Source organism: Mus pahari, chromosome 20 (genome assembly GCF_900095145.1).
Source record: "Mus pahari chromosome 20, PAHARI_EIJ_v1.1, whole genome shotgun sequence".
Classification (NCBI taxonomy): domain Eukaryota; kingdom Metazoa; phylum Chordata; class Mammalia; order Rodentia; family Muridae; genus Mus; species Mus pahari.
The window spans coordinates 7,101,777-7,122,192 of record NC_034609.1 but is presented as its reverse complement, the minus strand read 5'-3'; the positions used below and the strand labels follow the sequence as shown (position 1 = coordinate 7,122,192).

Sequence of the window (20,416 nt, the reverse complement as noted above, 5' to 3'; positions counted from 1 at the left end):
GACCTGTTCATAACACCTGTTTCAATGTTGGACAAAAAAGTCTATGGATGGTTGAATTAATTTTGTATGTGTACATAAAAAATGAGGTCTTTGATAGCTGTTACAATAGACTCCCAGGAGTGCCATTTTTATACTGAGGACACAGTTCAGCCAGATATCAGTTCTTATAATTATTTTTATTATGTGTCTTTGCTGTAATAGATACATGTCATGATTCAGAAAAGAGAGATTTGAAATTTACTCTGAACAGTCCAGTGTTTTGTTGCATTTGAAGGGATCTTAGTTTCTTTTCCTGTGGCTGTGATAAAATACCCTGACAAAAGCAACTTAGAGGGGAAAAGATTCATTTCTGCAGATCTTCATTAGAACCCCATTGCTTCAGGGAAGTTTCAGCAGCTGGAGTGTGAAGCCACTGATCACCTGGTGTCTACAGCCAAGAGGCAAACAATGCATGAAGGCCCTCAGCTCAGTTTCTTCATTTTATACAGCCCAGGGTTCTCTTTTGGCACATAGACCTGCCAACAATTAAGATGTCTTTTGATGCCAATTATTGTGACCAAAATACTCTTCCAATATGGGCATGGGAGTGATGCATCCCCTATGGTAGTTGGGAGAGCTGGCTCCAAATTCATGAAAGTGGGAGTTATTCCTGCTAAAGCCAGTGAGACTGTAACACCACAGAGAATGAGCCCTGTGCCTCACCCAGGCAGCACATTGGAGATAGGCCTGATGTGGAGGATGCAAGTGAGGAAGCCTAGAGATTGCAACTGTAGGTAAGCTGGCCTAGCCCCCGACTGACTGCAGCACTGGGAGAGTGGACCCCATGCCTTGACTGGGCAGCACAGTGGAACTGGTTCTGGAGTTGTGGGTGCAGATGAGTTGGGCTCCCAAGGCAAATGAGTGGGAGAGCTGACCCTGCCTTCTGCCAATGGTGCACTGTGTGGCCTACCAGTGCTGGAGAAATTTCCCTGGTGGTGTTTATAAGGGAGAGCCAATGTCAGGCTGACCAGCTCAGATCCTACCCAGAGTCAGAAAAAGGGCTTTGTGTTAGCCCACCCCAAAATCTATGTCCTCTGTGAACTGTTGGGTATGTGAAAGGGCCAATCCTGCCAATCCAAAACTGCAGGATCTCCATGACACAGAGCCATAACAGGATGATGGTGAGGAGTCTCAGTGAGGATATAATATTGAGTGTCACAGAAATCAGAAACCTTAAACAAGATCAATGACTCATTGCAATGAACATTTGCAAGTGAAGATGTTTGGACAGAGGGGTAAACTGAGAGACACACTGTGACACACTACAGCTTCCATGATGAGATGGTTTCTATGACCCACTACAGCTTCCATGGTGAGATCGTTTCTATGACACACTACAGCTTCCATGATAGGATGGTTTCTATGACACACCACAGCTTCCATGAGGAGATGGTTTCTATGACACACCACAGCTTCCATGAGGAGATGGTTTCTATGACACACCACAGCTTCCATGATGAGATGGTTTCTATAACACACCACAGCTTCCATGAGGAGATGGTTTCTATGACACACTACAGCTTCCATGAGGAGATGGTTTCCATGACACACCACAGCTTCCATGAGGAGATGGTTTCTATGACACACTACAGCTTCCATGAGGAGATGGTTTCTATGTTTTGTTTTGTTTACTTAGTTGTTTTGTGTGTTTTTGTTTTTATTTGGGGAGGGAGCTTTCAAGGACAGAGGCAGATATAAAAAATGAAGAGATGAGTAAGACTGGGGTACATCATGTGAAACTCACAAAGAATCAATAAAAAATTAATAAAAAATAAAAACAAATTCCAGAAATAAAAAATGGATACTCCTTCATAGGGTTGCCCAAAGGCTAACCTATCCTAGATAATCACTCATGGTGTGCCAATAGGCCTGTCATCTAGGCAGTTCTAGAGTTCCTCAGGTTGACAATCCTGCCATCATATAAGTTAAATGGCAAGGATCAGTGACCTCATTCTGGAACTCTCCAGCACGTATATCACCAACTAGAGTTCAATATTCATTTGTTCAATATTCATTTTTCAAATGTATGTGCAGGGAAATGCACCAGTCTTAAATGTGCCATTCTCTAAACTTTTGATAAATTCATGCATCTCTGCATCCTAAACCTTCAGATGTTACCACCATCCCTTCCTCTACCTTGGGGTGCCACTGTTTGTCTGCTCCGTGAACTGGTGCAAAGGAAGCCACACAGGACACAGCCTGCTCTAAGCTGCTTTTGCTCAGTAGAACACATTGAGATGCCCTCAAGCCCAAGCTCTTGTCACGAGTAGTTTTTTGTTTTTTTCAATTGTAGAGCAGCAGTTTCTTGTATGAAAATACTATGATTAGTTAGGCTTCTCTCTCTCTCTCTTTTTTTCTATTCAGAAACATAATGAAACACACACACACTTGCTTGTGTGTGTGCACATGTGTGTATGTGCGCACACGCGTGCGTGTGCGCGCGCGCGCGCGCGCGCGCGCGTGTGTGTGTGTGTGTGTGTGTGTGTGTGTGTGTGTGTGTGTGTGTAGTGATGGTATTTAAGAGAGTAGGGGTCCCTAGAGCCCTCCTGTTATTCTGGGGGTCTGGGATAGAAAATGTGAAGAAGATGCTCAGTATCAGGGACTAAATTGAGACAGGGACTCCTCCCAGCCCAGGCTTCTCTTGCTGTCATGTTTTTGCTGTTATGGGTGGTCCAGGGATTCTTACTTCTTGTAAGCCATGTAGACCATATGGTTCACCACCCTGTTGCTGTAGCAATATTCATTGTCATACCAGGAAATTGTCAAATTTCATACTCAAAATTGTCATCGAGTGCAATTCCAGCCACAACATCAAAGGTTGAAGAGCAGGAGTCACTGTTAAAGTCTCAGGAGACAACCTGGTTCTCAGTGGAGCCTGGGATACTCTTTAGTGGGCCCCCTGATGCCTGCTTTACCACCTTCTTGATACTATCATACTTCTTCAGGTGGCATATAAGATATACAACAGACAACTTGGAGATAGGAACATGGTAGACCATGACAGTGAGTTTCCTGTTTATTTCTGGGATGATCTTACCCACAGCCTTGACAGCATTAGTGGATGTAAGGATGATGTTATGGGCAGCCCCATGGCCATCACACCACAGCTTTCTGGAGGGAACATTCACAGTCTTCTGGGTGGCAGTGATGGCAGAGACTGTGGTCATGAGTCCTTCCACAAAGCCAAAGTTGTCATGGATGACTGCTGGAAGCTAAGTGGTTGGTGCAAAAAGCATTGCAGACAATGTTGAATGAGTTGTCATACTTCTCGTGGTTCACATGCCTTACAAACATAGAAGCATTGGCAGAAAGGGTGGAGATGTTAACCCTTTTTGACCTACCCTTCAAGTGGGCTCTGGCATTCTCCATGGTGGTAAAGACACCAGTAAACTCCATTACATACTCAATACCAGCATCATCCCATTTGCTTGTTCCTGGAAGATGGTCATGCCTGTTCTGTTAATGACAAGCTTCCCATTCCCAGCTTGTCTGTGCTGTTGAACTTGTCATAGGTAGAATCATGCTGGAACATGTAGACCACGTAGTTGAGGTCAATGAAGGGGTCATTGATGGTGACAATATACAATTTCCTGGGTGAGCTGGCAGCCCTGTTACCTAGGTACCCAAATCTGTTCACTAAGGCTTTCATCATCACACCTAAGGGATGAAGCTGGTACTGCAGGAGAAGACGTGCCTGCCTCTGGAACATGCAGCAGAGAGCCAAATGTTAATAATCTTTACCTCTCATTTTAAAGGGATTCTTCTGACTAAGAGTGGAGAACAGAATCTTGGATATAAGCCACCTAGGAGGTATTGGTTTAGATGAGAGACAGCGTGTGGAGATACTTTTTGAATTGATTTTATTTTTTTTAATTAAGAAATTTATTAAATAAGAGTAATTGCTCATATTTATGGGGTTCAGTGTGGTAATTAAGTCCTTGTCCAAACTGTGATTAAATGATTACAGCAGGGTAATTTGCATTCTCCTCTCCTTATAAATGTATCATCTTTTTATGTCCGGAAAGCTTGAACTCATCTCTTCTACTTTAGTAAGACATATAATAAATCGCTGCATACTGCAGCCACCTAACTGTTCTAGAGAGCATTTCAGCTGCCCTGCCTATGGAGTTGTGGTATAACAACTGTGGGACCATGGGTTCAGAAGTCTCCACTCGCTACTTAGGCACTGTGTGATATTGGCAATTAGTAATTCCTGCATCTGATCAGCATTTCGTATACAAACTTATTACTGGGGAAAATGTTTAACTTACAGAAGAAAAGAATTTCAATTGCTTTTCACCAAGGAAGCATTCAGCTTTCAGAATTTGCTATACTTATCATAATCCCCTCTTAGTTAACAAGTCTAGGGAAAGAGGGACAGTGGTGAGAATTTCAGTAGACTATCTTATTTCTAAAGTCTTTGTATTTTATGTGTATGAGGTATGTATCTGTGCCTGTTTGTGTGTGTGCATGCACGTGCATGTGCATGTGCATATGCAGATGTATGTAGATGTGGAGCCCCGAGGTTGATGTTTGTCATCTTCTTCTATTTCTCTGTACATTAGTTTTTGAAGAAAGATCTCTCAATTAACTTGGATCTCACTCATTCTCGTAGGCTACCTGTCCAGTAGGCAAGCCTTCCGGATTCTGTTGTATCCCCTCCCAAACTAAGATTAGACATGACGGGTGCCATTGCATCTAGCTTCTTGCATGGGTACAGGAAATCCAGACTCATGTTCTCATGATTACATGGCAGGCATTTCATTGTTTGACCCATGCTCTTTTTTAAAGTTTTAACAATTAAATAAGCATAAGCAAGTAAAAAGAATAAAGAAATATTATTTAATGCAAGTAATGGGAACATCAAAATTACATTTTTATCTAAAGAATAAGTTTTACCTATCATTTACTACACTGTTTGGATCAAATTTTCCTAATTCCACAAAAATGTTTATAAGTTTGAAATTCAGAATCCAATGAAGTGTTCCCTGTAAAAATAAGAGTAACCAAGTAAGCATATGTAAAACACATAAGGAAATAAACTGATCAATAACAAAAATGCTATATTGAAGGATAGCAAAAGAAAAGATAAAACCAATCTGTTAATACCATGAAAACATGCTAGGACAAAGCCCTTGTCATCCTAGGACGTCTCTATGGGCTGGATTCCCTTACATGAGCTCATTCTGATGTGGCAAGTTCTGCGATCATTACCTTGTATATCTACATATTGAATAATCGTGCTATGGACACTGTACAAATACTGTTTCTCAATTAAAATTTTAAACACCTTTTGAAAATAATTTGATTCTTGCTTATTTGTAAAATGAAACTGATATAATCATTTCCCTGTTGCAGGAAATATTAAAAATGAACCCACCAACTCCCCGTGTGGCTAGGCCATGCTCCTGCCCTCCTGCCACTGATGCCAACTCTCTGGAGCTAGCCCCCCTGCACCAGCGTGATCTCCCTCCCTCCCTCTCTCACCCCACCATCTCTCTGGTCCAGCGAGGCCACAGGGCTCCCGCTGGGTCATCTCTTGGACAGGGGCCCCTGATTTCCTCTAGCTTCCACACAGTGCCTCACACACCCCTGGTTAGCCATCGCAATACCTAATTATCCAATAGAATCAATATTTTTAATGCTTAATTAGCCAATCAGATTTATGTATCAATAATAACACAATTTACAAGATGTCAATACAATAATTTCAGAGCCAATTGATAATGATAATGTTTTAACCCAATTATTCTAATGTTTTGATAACACCACATCAGCCTCCATACTGGTTCTCTCCCCTCCTGAGACCCCTCTGTCTATCTCTGTCTGTCTGTCTGTCTGTCTGTCTGTCTGTCTGTCTCTCTCTCTCTCTCTCTCTCTCTCTCCCTGCAACTCTTCACTCTGCCTTCCTTTTCCCTGTCCAACCACAGATCTATTAATGTAATAATTTCCCTGTAATGTAATTGGACGGGGAAAAATCCTGTAACATTTACTGATGTTTAATATTTTCTGTGCCAAAAAGAAGAAATTAAAACCAAAGAGTATCCATGGGATGAACCTGAACCATCTATCTATATCTATCTATCTATCTATCTATCTATCTATCTATCTATCTATCTATCTATCTATCTATCTATCTATCTATCTATGTATCTACCTTGGGCTTCATGTGGGACTCTTACGTGGAGCAGGGGCTGTCTCTGAGCCTATTGCTTTCCTTTAGATCTCTTTCCCCCAAATGGGCTACCTTGTTTAACCTCATAGGAGAAGATGCATGTGCCAGGTTCTACTGCAACTTGATATGCCAAGGCAGGTTGACATCCTTGGGAGGCCTCCTATTCTCTGAGGAGGAAGGGAGGGGGTAAGGGGAAAAGGAAAGTGAGAGGTAGATACTGGGAGGAGAAGAGGGGGGTATAGGCTTAGATTTTTTTTAAACCCACTTTAATGAAGGTTTTCAAACACTTCAACCGTCCTTCTAGCCCACATTTCAAAGTGCAGGGAAAAAAGATGGTAGATAGGACAAGGGGATGTGGACCAGTTTAGAACTAGTTTTTTGGTGCAATTCTCATCTCCATCTGTCAGGATACCAGCAGTCTAGTTTAATAGAGTTCGGATGTCAACAGTCCAGTTTAAAAGTGTCCCCAAACATGAGTCAGCAGTGGCAGCACAGTTCAGCAGAAACTGCCAGGCCTCTGCCAAATTGGCACGAGTCCGATGGAATGACCAGGACCAGCTGGAATGAACGTGTTTTCTGCCATGGTTTTCTCAGTGAGGAGAAGATCAGCGAAGGCCCGAGATCAGAGAAGAGCTGCACAGCTATGCAAGCCCCACAACCCTGTCACTGTGCAGTGAGATCCATTTATACTCTCTCCAAACAGCACATGTCCTCCCACGGGTCTTGCCTTAGCAAAACTCTACATGAGACTACATCACATGACACAAGCATGAACTTCCACTTCAGGGAAGGGAAGCTGCTATTGGAATGTAAAGTAAATTAAATAAATTAAATAATGAAAAAAAAAGGAAGACATTAACAGGGTAGTTACATTAGAGAAGTTTCTACTCCTGTGTCTCTATATTGACTATTACATGATTTCTTGAGAATCTGTCAGTTTTCTTCACAGTGCTATGGTATGAGATTAGAGATGTTCAAGTGAAACTCAGAAAATATCTGTCCCCAGTCAATTAGTCCAGTGGTTCTCAGCTCCTTAGCCTCAGAGATGCTTGGCAATGTACTTCAGTGTATATTCTCAGAAGCATGAGGAGGCAAGTCCTTTACCACTGACCTATAGCCACAACTGTTTCTTATCTACCTGTGTTATATATTAGATATTCATATCAGGCCCCCTTCCATTTCCATACAATAGAATTCAATAAACATTTCTTTCCTTTCACATTTGTGATGTTTGTCTCATATTAAGAAAGATGACTCCAGTTATCCTTAATATTCTTATTTTATAATTGGTCTGCATGTATGTTATTTAATTTCCCATCTCTTTGGGATAGATGCTCTCTTCCTGTTGAGAATCTAAAACTGAGTGCTGACTGCACATGTTGTAAATGCCCTCCTCAACACATGTTGGCAGTCTCTGCATCAGGATCCGTTCTTTACCTTGTCCACATAGGCCTCACCCATGGCATCACCCACCCCTTGTCCTGTTGGCACTACCCATTCATAGGCTGTGCGCTTCTGACTTTGAATAGTCCAGAGTCATGCTCCACTCATTTAATGTCATATTCCTTACTAGGCCTCTTTCTATCCCTCACATTCTCGAAAATCTTGAGTTGGCAAATGGTCTGTTGATTTTGTATGTGTGATGCTGGAGAGTAAACCCCAGTCTTGAACACTTCAGATAGGCACTCTACAACTAAACTACACCACAGGACATTCTGAATTTAAGAAAAGGGTCTTGCTAACTGTAAGTGAGGACTAGTGAAATCCCCAAGTCAGACCTTTCCATGGGTGTAAATAAAGGTTCCTTTTTGGGGAGTTCAAAACTTCCATGGTTACCTGTTGTGGGCAGAAAAAAAAAATCAAAATGGTGGGAGGGATTAATCTGGGGCAGGAAGAAGGCAAATTAGTAGGAACAGCCTGGGAACTAGGGTGGGGTTTTGAGCTGATGGAGAGTTGTTTGAATTAATAGGAGGTAGGTGGTTGTAGGGGCAGGTAAGAAAGAAATGACTTTTCCTGCCAAATAGAAACCGAACCTTAACGAATTTCTGAATAGTGTTGAGTATTTATTAGGTCACAGGCCAGCCTGAGCTGAGCCCAGACTGTCATCCAAGACACTGTCAGTGGCCCTGCCATTTGGGGGTGAACTGGGACCTAACACTAACTTGTTCAAGCTAGCCTTGAACTTACCATTCTTCTTCCTCAGCCTCGACTGTAGCTGGAATTATAATGTGGCATCAGGACACATGATTAAGATGATCTTGACATATGGATTGTGTCATTTATATATGATTCTCAATCTTTCCCAAACCTGGTGACTACATACAGATGTGACAGTAGCTATAGAGTACAGATGCCATTCCAGAGAGAGGTAGCCAAACAGGTCTCAGTTAGGCCTCAGGAACAGACACTCTTGCTTTTACATTGCTGCTGTGAAAGGCTTATCACAGCAGTGTCTTAAGACACCAGAAAAACACTGTATATCAAGATTCCTGCCATCTATTATATGTTAATTAAGACTATACATCATGCCAAAGTGCCCAAGACAAACTGCTTATAATGAGGAAATTTATATTGGCTCACAGTTTATTTATTTCAAACTCCTGGCCAGTAGGCTCTGCTGCTTTGGGGCCTGTGTCACAACAGTAAATCACGGTAGAAATGTGTAACTGGGAGAAGCTGATTATCTGATGCAGCTAGGAGAAAGACCGAGAGAGAAGAAAGCTACAGTCGGGATACCACACATCCCGTCAAAAGTATTCCTAGTAATTTAATTTTCTCCCACTAAGCTCTGTTTCTTAATGACTCTACCTTTTTCCCACAGGGCCACAGAGTGGGGACCAAGCCTTCAGTACATGAGCCTTTAGAGGACGCTCCAGATACAAGCTAAAGCATGCAGTTAATAGAGTTATAAACCATCCCCATCTACCCTTTGCCTATTCTCTGCTCTATTACCTCCCTGGAACCGGCTGACTTTTCTTTTATCTATTCATTCTTTAAGCTTTCTGCTGAAGATTTTGAAAAATCTCTTTCATTGCCTTAGGGTTTTAACCTCTGTACTGAAAAATAATGTGCATAGAAACCTCTGTGAACTCATTTAATGTCCTATAATATGTACCAACGAGCTGTCATTTCCATGAAAATGTTCATGCTCATAGGAACTCTCTTGAGGGTCCACAGTTCCATCATAGGTTTGAGCTGGCTTTGAGGCAGTGCACGTTTGTGGCCAGCTGACTGGTGTAGGAGGCTGAGAAGCACACTGATGCTTTGATTCATGATGCACTATGAACAGTATATCCTAGATGGTTGCAGAGCTGGCCCAATGAAACAAAACATCAGCCTTGTAAACACTGATCCTGTGACAGCAGAATTGATAAGGATCTGAACCTAGCTTTCCTCAGTAATGTTTCCAACTAGATAGTCATGCAGATACCGCTATGAAATTCCCCAGGATGGTGGAGGATGTTGCATGGAAGCCTCGGTTCTAGAAGCCTTTCACTCTGTCTGCCTCTTGAGTTTCCTCCATCTTCATCAGCCTTTCTCTTGATGTAATGCAAGACTATGTTCTGTACAGTAAGTGACAGCAATTCTAGAAAAGGCATGTGTGACAGTTAAGGAGTTATTATGTATGCATGCATCTTCCTTTGCTTTTATTTAAATAGATGTATATTTTCAATATATTTTAAAAAGTGAGAAAACCATATGGAAGTTATTTTTGCCTGTGTGTTTTCACAGAAGAAATTGCTAAGACAAACCCTAAATTCAGTGGAGAATTCCTTTGTAAAATGTATTTTTTATAATGAGATAAAACCACACACAAAACAAAACAAAACACCCTTATTTTTAATTTTTGGTTGTGGGCTTAGCTTTCAATGGCTGAGCCATTTCTCCAGATCTCTTTTTAATTAAAAAATCCAGTGATGAGTCTTTCCACTGTGCAACTCTTTCACATGTGCTTTTTTGTGACTTAAATCTCAATGCACAAGGACTCTGAGACCTCAGTCAAGGGATCCCATCAAAAAATGAGAGAGATCTGTAGACACCTTCCCATCAGGATCTGCTTCCAGCAGCTGATCCTGAATGCATTCAGTATCTGAATGATACTCCAGAAACACTTGAAAGATATGAACAAAACTGGTATAATCCAGGTTATACCAGAAGGTCTAAGATTAAAGAAATTGTCTCCCTTTCAAGTGAAGGATTAGGCATTTGCAATGCGGACATGAATCAGTAGGCTCTCAAAGCAGAGTAGAGGGAGGACATCTGGCTACAGGGTTGTAACTAGGTCTTACTATATGGCTGAGGCCTTGGAGGGGCATGGACTCACTGGGTCTGTGGAATAAAAAAGGATTAGAGTAGAATAGGACAAAGTCAAAGATGTTGTACCCTTGCTCAAAGAAGGTCACTTGAATATAACCATCAGAAGATATATAATGTGCTCCAAAGAGCACAAGACCTTAATGCTTTGTAGTGAGAATAAGATGCATGCCATAGCTGTGTCCCTTTAAAAGGAACCTTGGAATGTATATTATATCTTCTTTGGCTGCTCAATTTTGTTATGTTTATTCAATCACAGCTACAACACAATTGCTTGATATGTATCATGTACCATAAAATGACACTCTATAATCTTGCCCAATCTGTGTGCTATTTCAGTGAGGTATGTAGTATCCTATGCACCTTTATACCATTTGCCATGATCTCTTTATCACTTCATAGGTGAAGAATCGAACCCTTGAAGTGGAAGTGGCATACTTAGTTCAAAGTAGGTAAGCAGACTCTGGGGTTGATCGGCTCTATATGATTTCAAAGGCCGTGCTTAAGATTGTATTTTAAATATCTCTGAGATATTTAAGTGTGAAAGCTTAGTCATCAGGCGACACTACTGGGTGGTGACAGAGTCTGGTGGCAGATCCTTCAGTCTTTGGAGTCCTGTCCTCAAAGGAGATGATGGAGTCCCAGCCCCATTTTGTCATATTTTCACCCATTCTTAGCATTAACACTTGCTCTGTGTTGTTCTTCCTCTTGCTATGGATTGTCCCAGTGAAGGCCTAAAAACAACTGGCCATGAATTGACAGACCTAAAATTGAATGCCAAAATAAAGTTTTCTATTTAGAAGGTGATTCTATCAAGTATTTGTTATAATAGGCTAAGTAGATTATCACCAGCACAAACTTCATAGAGGCAGTAATCAATGGAGTACTGTGTACTGTGAATTTAGTTCTGAAGGCACTCTGTTTTTACGGTGACTGAAATGTCAGTCATTTGTCATATTTGACTGGAGGTGACCAGTTGCTAGCTTATCAGTAAGTTATTCTTAAGTTTAAGTCTTTTCAAAGTTTAGAGGCTCAAGTGTGTGTGGGGGATTGTTTGGTTGGTAAAGTGCCTGCTGTGCAAACACAAGGACCATGTTCATCTTATCAAGCTGGGGTGGCAGCAGCCTGAGTCTGAAAGTCAAGTGGTGGGTAGCTGGGGATAGGTAGATCCCTGGGAACACCCTGGTCAGACATTCTAGTTGAATGGGTGAACTTAAGTTCAGTAAAAGAACCTATCTCAAAATAGCTAGAAAGCAATTGAAGAAGAAAGCTGACATTAAACTCCTGCCTTCATACATATACACCTAAATGTACATGTGTAAAACAGGTACAAACATGCACATGCAATTTACACATACAATACTATACACACATAGTCTTTAAAAACAAAAAAAATTAAAATTGATTTTATGTTTCTGGGATTTGAGAATTTGAATGGGCTTGCTGGCATTCAGATATTCTTGGCTATATTATATTACATAACTGAAACCTCGTTGCTTATATATGGGCTGATGTTGTCCCCCTGAAAACTGAAATGTAGTATTCACTAGGTAGCAGAAGTGCTTTGAGAACACGGAGTGAAACCTGTATTAAGTGTCACATGTGAATCTCTGATTCATATTCACTATGCCCCACCCCCATTGGCCAAAGCCAAGGTCATCCCAGCACAAAGAGTAGACGGAAAACCCACCTTCATGCAGAGAATTGGAAGTATCATTTCACAAGCACATAATACAGTGAAAGTGCCACACTACAATGGTATAGACACAGGAAGGGCAGAGCTTGAGATCATTCTCAAAAAATACCTATCATACTGGTATAATTCTACCTGGTCCTTTCACAAATATGTGGTGTTTATCAGTGTGAAGGACTATATAAAATTGGTATTATGCTACAGACAATCAGTTATTACTATTGAACATAATCTTCAATCTGAAGAAGGCCTGTATTGCTTGACAACTGGTAAAAAAAATGCTCACCAGCTTTAAGCAGAAGAACAGCCAGTCAGTACTCAGGCTTCTTACATTTCCTTTCTGGATTTGAAGGTACAGTATACCTAGGGTGCCCCAAATGCCTCATACTCACAAAGGCCTGTCTGACTCCTGCTTCCTGCAAAGATTATAGTGTGCCTTACCACACTAGGCTTATATATTTCCCTTATTAATTGGAAAGGTGATTTCAAACAAGTAGTGAGGCATGGAGGTGTTACTCAACTGACTGTTGTACAAAGATCCAAAAGCAAATTGTAGTCTGTTCCAAATACTTTTGACCACAAGGAAGATGTTCATTAGAGACATGGATTTTCTAGACACACACACATGTATACATGTATGCATATACACATGCACACAAAAACTCTCCATTCTCTCACACACACTCTCTTACACTCAAACATACACAAATTCACATACGCTCTCTGTCATACATACTCACACATACACACTTTCTCTGTTATACATGGTCTATTTGCCACACACATTCTCTCACACACTCACACATTCTCTGTTACAAACACACACTGTCACACACACACACATACACACTCTCTTACACACGCATACTCACAGACACACACACACCTATGCACACACACACACACACACACACACACACACACACACACACCCAATACACACATACATCCCCCACCCCCCACAATCTAGAAATACAGTTTCTTAAAGGCAACAGCAATGACACGCACCTTTTGGTTTTTTAATTAATTAATTTTTTATACTCCAGATTTTATTCTCCCCCTGCTAGTCTACCCTTAGACTGTTCCACATCTCATGCCTCCTCCCCACCCCCTATCTCCACGATGAAGTCCCCATCCCCACCCCCCACTCCACCTGAGCTCTAAATTCCCTGGGGCCTCCAGTCTCTTCAGGTTAGGTGCATCATCTCTGATTGAACACAGATCTAGCAGCCCTCTGCTGTATATGTGTTGGGAGCCTCATATCAGCTGATGTATGCTGGCTGTTTGGTGATCCAGTGTTTGAGAGACCTCGGGTGTCCAGATTAATTGAGACTGCTGGTCCTCTTACAGGGTAGTCCTCCTACTCAGCCTCGTTTAGCCTTTCCCCAATTCAATCACAGGGGTCAGCAGCCTCTGTCCATTGGTTGGATGCAAACGTTTGCATCTGACTCTTTCAGCTGCTCATTGGGTCTTCTGAACTGCAGTAATGCTAGGTCCCTTTTGTGAGTGCTCCCTCCATAGCCTCAGTAATAGTGTCAGACCTTGGGACCTCTCCTTGAGCTGGATCCCACTTTGGACCTGTCGCTGGACCTTCATTTCCTCAGGCTTCTCTCCATGCACCTTTTGGAAGAGAAGCGATGGTTCAGTGCCATGGGAGCAAAAGTGCTAGGGCAGGTGAGACTCTATGGCAAGAAAGCTGATGTCACACAGGGAAGCAACTGGGATTTCTCTCTAGACTTTGCCTCAGTATTTGTTTTGTGGTTTCAGGGCTGAACGCTTTCCTGCAATGTCTTAAGCTTTTTTTCCTTCCCAATGTCCTTGACTGATATTGTGTTTGATTGTTTCCCTCTCTATGAATGGTCTTGTTTTATCTTGCCTGGGAAACTGTGGCCCAGGTTTTTGATAGAGAGATGAAAAAGAATTTTCTCACCTGCCCACAGAATGGGATGTTTGTACGTCTAGATTAGAACTATTTTCTGCTGTACAATGTCTTTCCTTATTGTCAATTTTTGTGAATAAAAGATATACCCTGTATGAAATAAAAATTAAAACTTTCCACTGGATGTCCAGAAAGTTTGAGATACCAATGTGTACCTCCTCATATGTCTGTGGAAAACCATATAAAGAAACGTCCACAGTGAACAAGGAGTTTTCCTTACCATAAATCAGAATTGTTCCAGTCCCAAATTTGAGGTATACAAAATGGTCTCAAATTTCAGGTGCCTTGATTAATTTCTTAGAATTTTTCTTTAGCAAGCATTAGCTTAGAGATGTAATGCCCTTAGGTCAAATATGTGCAATAATTATGGCCAGAGGTTCATGATGTTTATGATTTTTGTGAACCACTTGTGATCAGCTATGGGACTATGGGCTCAATGTATCCACCAAAAGTGAGTTTCTAGAAGTCAGTTGTCAAGTTAAGTTTGGAGTTTGGCCAACTTCTGCCTTGAGTGGATGGAAGTGCCTGATGTGGAGTTTGGATGTATAATCTCCAACCCGATGTCACAGCTAGTATCTATTCATGAGTCCACTGGAGAAACACAGAAGGGAAACATATGGTTGGGAAAAATACTGACACTCCAGGAGGAAATCCTCAAACCACCTAATTGCTGAGGCACAAGTCATTGGAGGAGGCCATTATCTTGTGAGGATCACATGAGACACTAATGCCCACCTCTGCCCTTTCAGATCTTCCCATGTACTTCTCAGATACTCTGCTGTTCAGTTTTCTAACTGTCCTTGTAAGCTTTGAACTTTCAGTCAAACTATTAGTCAAACAGCTGTTAAGTTCCTATTTTTAATGGAAAATGACCAAGTCCATTGCTCCAAGTTCTGCCTACTTAGTGACTTTACCTTCACCTCAGTTCCTGTGGAGCTGATCCAGAGTGAGGCCACAGAGCTGTGAGAGTCCTCTTTCAGTAATAGCTGGATATAGCATAGAACTATTGTTGAACAAAACTTGAGCTTTTAAATTCAATCAGTCAGAAGAAGTCCATATATTTCATGGGTATAGACTTCATATTAGTATGTGTGTAGTGGAACATAAACAGAATGTGGGAATAGGCCACATATAACTTACCTGTCCCTCATGGACACACTGGCACCCAGTTCCATGTACATCATATTTTCCTTTTCTGATGAAATGGTAGACCCTGAATCTTGGTTGGTCAAACAGTGACCTAGTTCAGGATTAGCAAGCAGTACAGATCATATTATGATCTGGTCAAGGGGCATGGGTAGAACCCAATCACAGCCTAATATTTATTGCTTAAAATGAGAATTGTTTTCCATGTGGAATGACAGATGCTCTAAGCCCTAAGATTCTATATTATGATTTGCAGAGGTCTCTAAATGGAAGCCTTACCTGCCACTAATGTTTTGAGTGTTGTCGAGTATGTTTATCATATAATTCAACTGGGAGCTCAGAGCTCCCCCAGGAAGGGTTGGATTAGAATGCATAAATGAGCTACATGTGGCTTCTTAACTTTAACTAGCTCCAATAGATATGATATCTTTATCTGTTAGGAGAAGCCATATGAAGCAATGTATTCTTCACCATGGGAGGCATTTCTCTGAAGTGGCGTACTCTTGAGTTCTTTTGGGATTTATTGCCTACCCTGGCATTCAAGTGTTTTAGTAATGCTTGCAGATTAGTTGCTAACTCCTGCTTATCAGAACCAATCAGTGAAATTTCATTAATGTAATGGATCAGCATGATTCCCTCGGAACGTGCAGTAAGCAGGGTCCCTGAAGAGTGGATGATGATATAGTGAGTGTTGATACATCCCAGAGATAGAATAGACAGAATGTATTGCTGGCCATGCCGGCTGAAAACAAATTACCTTTGATGGCCTTCACTAACAGGTGTAGAAAAACAATCATCTTTGCCAGATCAATAGTTGCACGGCGGGTTCCAGAGAACAAGCTGGTTTGGTCTTGCAGTGAAACTCCACTGATGCAGGAGCAGCAATTACTTGATAATGTTTATGATAAGCCAGTCATTGACTAAGAGCCATCTGTCTTCTGTGGAGGCTGAGCAAGTGAATATGAAATCTTTTCTTAGTGGGTTTGCATTAATCAGTGCAGCCCCATCCATTTTTGTATTCCTTCGACTTTGACCCTGCATTCCTGTGACACATCACTCACAAGACACAACTCCATGAACATCCCACGGATTCTGCCAGTAGAAATGGAGAAAATCATACATATTTTGGTTGTGCATTGAAATCTGTGAGTCACACTTTAAATTTTGGGGGGAGTAACTTGCTGAAATGTAAATTCAGAAGCCAGAGTAGTAAAAGGAAGTTTTGAGTAGGATAAGCACTTGTAGGGACAAAAACTACACCAGGAGAGGAGGGGACAGTGCTCCTTCAGACGAGGAGAGGCTATTATAGTCAAGGATGGAAAGGCTACTTCTGTAGTGGAAGAAGCCTTAATAAAAATTCAGCTATCAAGGTTCAGAATTTGCAAATCTCATTGAAATTATCTCACATATTACCATAAAGATAGTCAGTGCCTTGCCCATACACAATTGCAGTGGTTAGGCTTTGTCATCAGCTTCTTAGACTGAGGCACACCCAGAGATTACTAAAGCTCATCTCTTTAGTGTCTGTGAGGTGTTTTCAGATAGAATGAATGTGAGATATGACCTTGGACAAAATAATAGAGAGAAAACCAGAGAAAGCGCACTAGCACAAATGTATGTCTGTCCTTCCCACCTCTCTCTCTTCTGGTCACCATGATGTGAGCTGCTTTGCTCTGTTCTCCTGTCCCACCATGATTGATTGAAATCTTAGAAACTATAAGCCAAAATAAATTCATTTTTTTTTTCTGAAGGTGTTTGGTCTTGTTTTTCTGCTACAGCAATGAAAATCCAACTATCACACTAATCATTATGCAAGCTTTAACAAGAGACTAGTTGTGATAACAAAAGTTTGGCATTTGTTGCAATTGAGTGGCAGAGAGACTATCTTTTTGTTTACCCCAAGTCACTCTCATTTTTCATGGACACTATGTCCATCTATTTACCCATTTGAGCATTTATTGGTTGCCAGCTTTGAGTCAGGCAATGAATTAGGTAACTCTATAGATCAGAATTTGAATGTAGGTTTCACTGAGCCAAAAACCAAGTTATCAGAGCTATCTTACATTTTAGAAAATTCACGAGAGTCTATTTTCTAATTTCTAGATATTTCTGATTATTCACCATCATTTGATCAGGATCTACATTTTTTAACTTTTCATTTATTTATTTATTTATGACACAACAAACCTCACACTATACCCCAGGCTGGATTGGAGCCATCCTGTGTAGCTTAAACTTCCATCAGACTTGTCTCAACCCTCTGAGTTCTGAGAAGACAGGCCTGAGCCACCACACACAGCTTATTTTCCAACTTTAAAAAGAGCAGTGTTGTACTTCATTACAATGCTTTTATCATTGCACCACCATTAAGACTTTTGCTTTTCATCAGCTTGCTGTTTCATTCAACACCCAGGGAGCAAAAGCAGTTTTCTGGCACATGACCTTCACCATATGACTTCTCAAACATGGCAGCTTGTATCTTCAAAGTCAACAAGAAAGACAGAGAATAGATCAGCAGTGTGAAGTCATCTTATAAGGTATAAAACCACCTTGAGACAAGTCATAATAAGGCTATGGACAAGTGATCATTTGATAATGATATTTGCATGCGTGAAACCTGAAGACCTACCAGCTGCCACAGCAAGGTTAGCTGCTAGCATTAAGTGAAAGAAAAGGGCTGCAGAAAGAAATGTAAGAAGGTTATGGTACTCTGTTTTTCCACGATGCAATTATAGATTTATGCAGCTGTGAACATGTGCTTTTGTTCAAGACAGGAGAAGAATAACCTGAAGGGAGGCAAAGACCATAAAGTCTGTCTCCTTGACAACAGGAGTTGGAACTCTTGCTTTGCTTTTAGTAGACCAGACAACCTCTTTTCAAAGTCATGGAAGTGGAGCAACCCATCAGAAGAAGCCAGAGAGTAGAAGGATATGGGACAGGGATCTCCAGTCAAGAGTCTGAGGGTCAGAGCATTGAGCAAACCAATTGTTTATCATTTTTAGAATCTTACAAAATTTACCTTGCTGTTTTAGACTTTCTGGGATCCAGCACTTATTATATGTCACCATTTCTCTTTTGTGATGAGAATCTCTATTTTACACATAATCCTTATTTTGGAAACAAGTTGCACATTTCCACATTATAGCGTTATATAGTTACTATATTTGCAGTGCTTCTTGTTCTTGAGTCTTCCAGCTTAAGGACCTTGAGAAATAAGTCTCCATCATTTGAAAATGACCTAGTTTACAGAATGTTGATATACAAGCTCAGCTGGACTGAGTCCCTTCACTCTACATCCCTCTGACATAATGGCCTATTAGATAGCGAATATGATATAACATGCAGGTCTATTTCATTTAATTCCTTCAGTGTAATTGAGATGCACTTTAAATTCCAGAACATAAAATAAGGGATGAGTATAAAAGCTACGAAATGTGAAATGGCAGAAAGAATGATCATGATTACAAACCTCAGCAGAGCCTGATCAAACCCACCTGAACAGAATGATGGGACAAGTATTGCAAGTTGCTCCTCTGATTTCTTACCTGAGGAAACTCGGTTCACGTTCCTCTTCTGTTGTGTCTCATTACTTCCATGATTGATGTATTAAATGGGGATTCTACTAGCCCAGACAAGCTCTGAATTCTGTCTTCCTGCCTAACTTGAATTCTAGGTGCTGGGATGAAATTAACTATTGAGTTACAACTGTATCTCTCTCCTCTTTGAGTAAACCAGCCACTCCTGTCAGACCCTCAATTTTTTTAACCTAGACTTTTTTGTTATCTCTCTTTTTTTTTTTTTCATTTTAGTCTTCCTTTTCTCTGAGAAACAAGTGACATCATTTTGTTGTCTACAAGAAGCTCATCGGATCTTCAAGTGTAGGCATTTACCAAGAGGGAAGAAATGGAAAATATAGCTCCAGCAAATGGGTCCAGGAAACAAGTAGGTGTCACTATCCCAATATCTGAAAAAAGTAAATTTCAAGCTAAATTTAATCAGAAGAGATAAGGTGGTTGCTTTATTCTTGTCAAGAAGACAAATAACTAGGAAAACATTAGATCTTAAATATATGTGAGCCAGCACCTATGTCTGGCTCACCCCATTTCATAAACCGTACACAATTGGGCTTCAAGATGTAAATTAATCCCAATTCAGCAATAGAAGGTGATATCAGGACTGTTTTCTCCAATAGTCAGGTAATCTGAACAGAGAATAATCAGCTGTATTAGAGTTAAAGGACACTGTACACCAAATGAACCTTACAGATAACTACATAACATTCTACCCCCAAAACCAAAAAAGATACATCTACTCAAAAGTCCATGGACATTTTTCTAAAGCAGAGACAATATTGGACACAGAACAAATAATGACAACTACAGAAAATGATAATAACTCTGAAGTGAAAATTTCTGGTTTCTTTGAAGACTTAAGTTGTGTCATGTGATGTTTTTCTGGAAACTGTCTAATGAGAAAATGCTCTTGCTGAGGCAGACACATGGGAGCATCTCTTGCTGAGAACAGACAAGTGGCGTTTTTCCTGGAAGTTGTCTGGGAAAAGGGCATGTTAGAGTGTATGTTTGAGAGAACATGTGATGTTTGGATAGTGTATAAATATAACCCAACAGAGAGTGGATTCTGCTGCATGGCATTGGTTCACCTTGCCACTCTCTGCTGGGCTTTGCTGGGCTTTGCTGATGCTGCTTCTTTGTTGATCATTATTTGTCAGGAATTTATAGAGAGAAAGGCACTAAAGAACTTCTGGTGGTATCTGATAGCTTCTTGCCACTTCTGTGAACTCAGATTTATTGACGGAGCCTTATAGTTTTTTCTGGATCAAACTATCATTGCTGATTTGTGAACGGTGTTTGCTAGTGGATCAAGATACCACTACTGATTCATGTGAACTGGGTAGCTGATGTCCTGACAATGCAGATAAGGCTCACTCCAAAATACTCCTTCTAAACAGGCCCACATTCTCCTTTGTCCTATTAACCTTTCCTTTCCACTACTTCTGGTGGATGATGGGCTAGAAGGGAGGTTAAAGCATTTAAGAACACTTATTAAAGTAGGGTTTGAAAATTATAAGCCTATGTAACTCCATGTATCC

General features: G+C 40.9%; 1 pseudogene; it reads right to left on the bottom strand.

Annotated features, from left to right (window-relative positions):
- Window positions 1–2,721: 2,721 nt before the first annotated feature.
- Window positions 2,722–3,748, bottom strand: LOC110337774 (annotated as a pseudogene).
- Between the last annotated feature and the right edge of the window lie 16,668 nt (window positions 3,749–20,416).